We start from the raw sequence: 6,644 nt of genomic DNA on the forward strand, positions 1-6,644 counted from the left end.
CTCTGTAAACATCTCAAGACTGGTTTATAGACACATTTTCCATCTTCAGACTGCTTAGATTGGTGATTAGCCCCTTAACAATTCAGTATCACAGTATGGATGGTTTAAAAGCTTATTTGTGGTACAGGCTGGTATGCATCTGTTGCACCTAAACAAGCTCCCAATACAATTCAGACAATGGGCTAACCCTGACCCATTTAGGTCTCCATGGTAAGCTAAGGTTAGTTGGGCTACTGTACATCTGATGGGGCAGGTTCAAGCCATGCATTGTACATCCTCATCAATAACCACAAACAAAGAACAAAAAAAGCCACCACAAGTGGAGTATTGTTGATTCCAACCAATGGGCTGCAGCAAAAGGGGCCTTGTATGCCATTCCTACCCACATGCCATGGAATCTCAATCATCTTATTAACATAACGTGACCTCAGAACAATTCAACAAACAGAAAGGTTGGCCGTGACATTATGACACCCAACAGGGACCATTAACCCTACGCGTGGCATTTTACCATAAACAGAGCTTGGCTCAACTCTATGCTGCACCACCATTGGTTCAGTGCCAAGAACGAGGATGCCAATTTTGAGGGGTCATGTGATGTAGTGTTGGGTTGGAAAACTGACAAGAATTTTAAAGGGCAATCCAAGACAGAAATGTGCAACAGAAAAGGGTCAAAACCAGCAGAATGATAAGTAGCAAAACAAAGAAGCCAAAGAGCAAGAAGAAAATCAAAATCAGTCGGACAAGACACAAGTCAGGAAGCAGAGAGGCCAATTTCTAAAATAAAAAATATTGATGATGGGTTTCGCAAAGATTTTTTTTTTATCCACAGCTTGTATAAAGACATGGTGAAGTAGGTGGCTATTTTAGTCAGCAGTCCACTATCATATTTCAGCCAGGGTTCCTCCCTTGGGTGGGATTCAGATCCTTGTTTCATGTCCTTTTTGTTCAACAGGGTGGCCCAGATCTAATTATGCAACTGTTCGCCATTTTGGAATGCAGGGCAGGTGCCGCCATCTATCGGCAACAAAAATCATTTTAAGTGAAATCTCTATGTGCAGGGCAGGTGCTGTAATAAACTTAATAAGTTAGAGCGTAATGAAAATTGCATAATTAGATCTGGACCACCCTATACTTTGGTTAATTATTTGCTTAGTTTCCAACACATGTGTTATGCTCCTTGTGTTTTGTGGGGGGTCCATAAAGAGGTGGGGCCACCTGCCCATCACCCTAAAGGACTGCCCACAGCCCTGTGAAGGCGGGGTCAACCCACAGCTCCCATTCTGAATGAGCTTGTAGTGTGGCGAGTTCTCTTGTGTTTATTCTTGTAATTTATTGGATTTTTTGATCCTGTGCTCTGGTTTTGACTTTGCCTCTTGGATTTTGTAGAGGAACTTTGCTCACTATTGGACTGCCTCTTTGCTTAGGCAACCTCTTTGTTTTCTGTGATCCGCAGAGCTTCATGTTATTATAGAGCATTTTTTATATGAATCTCGAGAGTTCCTAAGCGCAAAGTCCCAATAAAGTTCCAAAACGCTCAACTAGAGGGGGAAACTGTTAAATCCGGCTAGTAACAAGGACAAGCTCACGATCTTTATAAAATAAAAGTCTTATTCTTAACAAAAATGCTCTACTATCTTTTCCATGACACACTGGAAGTGTGTGGCAGGTGACATCACCAGCGCAACTGTATAAAGGTCGCCATGTGCTTTCCCGGATTATCTGAGATTGATTGAAATATCAGTGCTGGCAATTCTCATTTTTTTGGGGACTTCCAGAAATAGAAATTAGCTCTGTATTTTTGACTCTTATTTTTTTGGCTTTATTTCTGAATTCTTTATGACTTCCAGTATTGCCTGTTATTGACTATGTCCTTTTTTTCCTGGTTACTGCTCATACATTTTTTACTGACTACTTTTTCAGTCAGTACACAGTAAAGAGGCTTGATCAAGGTCAGCGTGGGTCACAGGTGTAGAAGCACAAGGTATATTCTAAGAGACCACTGTCGTGCATAACTCATTGACTCATTGTGAAGAAAGTAGGACTAGGATGGTATTGTTCAAGGGGCCGCCATGGGAAAGTGTCAGCTCCTGCTCTTCAATGCCCCATTGGCCCAAAAGTGACACTGGGAAGTGTGAAATAAACATAAGCACTGTGATGGTGTGGGTCGGCTCCACACTCTTTGTTGCGTCTGGGGAACCTCTTGAACCTGGATTGTCAATAGTAATAGCCAAGATGAGCCAGGCAAATGAGGACACATACATCTAGAAAAGGAGAAGGTGCAAAAGTGAAATAATCCTTTTATTAAAAGCAATCCAAAAACAAAGTGTGCAATAGTGGAGTGCAATCTTCTTTAAGTAAATAAATAATCCAATAAAAACTAATGAAAATCGTGGAGGTTAAAACATTAAAACTGAGATTAAAATTTCATGGCAGTACAGTCTCTTTAAAAAAATCACAACCTAGATGCCTCTTCTAAAACCAACAAGGAGAGCAGAGGAGACGCCCAACTGACAGGTGCAACCAACATTTCTCTTCAGACTCGGGTCCCTCCTGCCATGGTTCCCTATGCCGAGCACCCTCTGCTCGTTCAGCTTCTGCTGCCTTCACCAGTCTTACATGAGAGCGAGCCTCGTGTCACTCTATGCTTCTCATATATTGCCTGCCTTATTGGGCGCGCATGTGAGATGCTGCTCCGTCCAAGGCAATAATGGAGCACCTGAGTGATGCTTACATTTGCAGGTGTATGTGTGATCAGGCAGGTGCCCTAACCACATTCACACCTCCGCACCCGAGTGGAGCTTGCATCTCACTGGGCACGATTATTTATTTACAATCAGCACAGCACCATGGACCAAATATCACAAGCACCAGGGCAAGTCAATGAGCTGGGATTCCAACCAAGCCACGGCAGCCAACACTGCTGACCAGCTCATTGAGTAACACAAGGAGACCTTCCACCTCAGCACTAGCCTCATCGGTTTCCTAGCATCTAATGAGAAGTGCTGCTATCCATCCAGGTTGTATTTGGAATAAATTCCAAATCCATACGCATTAAGTTTACTTCAGCTTTAACCACATTTAGGAATTAAGATTTATAATGAAGACATGAAAAATTGTACCTGCTCTCATACTTGCTGTACAGATAATGATAAATGTTGTGCTCGGTGTCAGTGAACGCGACAGTAGTATGTCCCCCCGACTAACAGATAAATGGTCAGGGGTGACAATTGGGAGGATATTTAAGTGGGGTGGAGTTCCTCTGTTCCACCCCCCCAACAACAAAACAAACCCTCACCTTGTTGTTGACTATGTTACATCTTATGGTCCACTCTGTTCCTTTTGACTGCCTTTTTCTGTCCCTGTGACAGAGCAGTAATAAAAGAATAACCAATGTTGTATTATTCCCGGAACATTATTTTGTTTTTTACTTTCTCGTATACCAAGTATAGGGGAAGTATTGTAATCATCTGAAGATTCGATGTCGAGATTTTGATGAATCCTTCCTGACTTTCTCGTATCCGAAGTGTAGGGAAAGAGTTGGAATCCTCCAAAAATTCCTTTTTGAGATTTTGTTGAATCTTGGCGTTTTATAATTATGCCTGTTTGTCTGTCTGCGTGGGTGTGTGTAAACACAATAACTTGAGTATGCTTTCACTTAGGTCAACCAAATGTTGAATACAAGTATTAGGTACAAAACGTAGATTTCTATCAACTTTTTGGGCTATCTCCATTAACCGGAAGTGGTACTTTACCTTTAATTCATGCAGCTGCAGAGTCTGATTTATTCAACTTTACGTTTATAATAATTGTTCAATATATTATTAATTCTGCGGTGGGCTGGCGCCCTGCCCGGGGTTTGTTTCCTGCCTTGTGCCCTGTGTTGGCTGGGATTGGCTCCAGTAGACCCCTGTGACCCTGTAGTTAGGATATCGTGGGTTGGATAATGGATGGATGGATATATTATTAATTTGATTTGATTTGTTGTTGATGGTTCTTTAAGGTACATAATTTAAAAATATAATCATTGTCTTGTGGTTTACCCCTCAAATATCCATCCCCATATCCAAGTATATGAGAAAATCGAGGGGAGATCACTCCCGATTTTTTTTTTTTATTAGACAACATTATTATTATACAACATGATTATTAGACAACATTATTAAAGAACATTACTGACCATTTAAATGTTTCTGCTGTAAATGGTTTAGACTGGTAGTGATACTGTAAAGTCCTCCTCCTTAACCACCATGTAAACATATGAGGACTTCGATGTCGGCAGCAGCCTCTGGTGTGTCTTGGTTTCTTAGCACTGCTCACATAAACATCAATACACCACATTTTCATCAGTTTCTGATTCAGATTCTGCTTTCAAGCATGATATTGTTCCACAAACCTCTTACATTGTCAGCTTGAAGAAGCCTGTACAAACATACGGCTACACAACCACAAAACGCTGTTACAACGAATACAGAATGTCCTCACTCCAGTAGGCACACAACTAGCAGACACCAGAAAATTGAATGCAGTGTGCAAGAATTTCCCACTGACTTCATCTCTTTATAGTAAGCGGGGCTGCTTCTTCATGCACCATCATGTATATATTATCAGAAAGGACGAGTGCCTGTTTGTGTCCCTTCATTTTTTCCAGTACTATGACTCAACTCAGCAGTTCCTATTGTTCAGGAAAAGTACCAAAAACCGTGTTGTCTGGATTCATTTCATGCTACTACAATTAATAAAATTAATTTATTACAGTCAATGGCCTCAAATGTCTCTCCATTCATTTAGTGCCCCAGCAATTTAGGACCATAAAGAGAAGGAAAAGAGGAGACGGACACCTAAACCAAAGAGATGGCATAATAACTGCAATTAGTAGAGATGATACAGTGTAGCAGAAGTGTTATGTAATGTTAATAATTTTGTTATGCAATCTTGGCTACGTTTTTCCATTGTGAAAGGCATTATATAAAATAATACACCACTGACTGGCATAACTCTGTTGATCTACTAGACACTGAAAAGCTGTAACAGCAGCACATTGAGTTGTTGAATAAATCATCTGGGGAGCGACACTCTCATCCATCCATCTATTTCTCCATCCATTATCAAATCACTCAGTCCAATAAAGGGTGCGTCTGCTGAACATTTCAGCCACCTGGTGGAACCTGGAAAGCTCAGACAATTGCTGCTTTATAGAGTTGGGGCAGTGATGTGAAGAAAGTCATCCATTACAAATGGTGAGTAACTTCTCTCACTTTACTCATTGCTTTCTGAAAAAAGTACAGTAATCACATTACTACTTACACTGGTCTGCAAAAATAATTGAAGTCTTTGCACCCGTCCAACATTTTCGGTGTTCTTCATGGAACTGAAGATGCTGAATGGAAGTCTAGTGACAGAATTGCTCGATCGCATCCACAGAGGAGTATAGAGAAAAGTAAACTGAATTATTTACACAGGAAAACATGATAAATTACACATGAAGTTGTTTTAAATATAAACGTAGGCACCTGGTAGTTTTTTTTCTTCCGTCATGGTGCACTGACCACCAGATGTCTGCTGACAGAGACTCGCTGCACTTCCTTTGATATGATCTCAAAATTGTGTAAGACCGGTAACTTCTGTTGTCTCAGTGTGTTCTTTTACCGTTTGCTCACCTGTTACCTGGTCAAGGCCTGACCTCGCATATTTCTGTAAAAAAAAAACAAGACAATTATCTCTCTTCTGGACAATGGAAGGACATCTTTCTAACCTTCTAAATATAAATTCCTAGCTGTTCTTCAGCATTTGTCTCACATTGTTGCAGGGTCTGCTATATTCCACGTCAATATCCACTTGTCTCAATCCTATGCGTCCTCAGGTTCAGCATCAATGTGCCGCATGTCTTTTTGAGTCTGTCGAGCCACCGCCCTTTGGCCAATCACAATGGCACTTCCTGGGTGGGCTACGATTGTAGGCAGTTGTTGCCACTGTATGGCCTTCACTGCAAACAACATGGCCATACCATCACCGTCACGTCTTTCACACCTTCTCAGTGATCAACGTCACACCTAGAATTTTACACCTGACGGTATTCATTACTCGATCTCACCTAGTTAAGCTGAGGGTCCACTGTAGCATTCTCATCTCCATGGTACTGAGGGCCTGCTCATGACTCGTTGTTGCTGGCCAGAATCCTGTACCATACATCACTACTGGGTGCACAACCGTCTTATTAGAAATCTTGGCCTTGATGCATTTGGGCATCTTCTTACCACACAGCATGTCGGTGACCTGGAGCCATTTGAGCACTTCAGCTAACATTCTGAGCAGGAACAATACTTATGTCAAAACACAAGTGTAACTTATTTTTAAATAATCAACCATTCAAAATGGCATTTGTCACTAAATTCAGAATCTTGTGGAAATGGTTTGCGGTAGAGAAATTCCAGTTCCAGAAAAGGATTCAGCACCCCTAAATCTATAGAGTATACCAAATGTTTTGCTTCAGTCCAGTGTTACTTTACTTTTACTCCAATTATGTACAAATATGTGCCATTTGGAAAGTACAAGGGTGACACCCACACGTCCTTTCAACATTTTAATACAGAAGAAATAGCCAGAAACAATGACTGCGAATTCAAAGGTTTAACAAGTAAACT

The sequence above is a fragment of the Erpetoichthys calabaricus genome, chromosome 16, assembly GCF_900747795.2.
Source record: "Erpetoichthys calabaricus chromosome 16, fErpCal1.3, whole genome shotgun sequence".
NCBI lineage: Eukaryota > Metazoa > Chordata > Cladistia > Polypteriformes > Polypteridae > Erpetoichthys > Erpetoichthys calabaricus.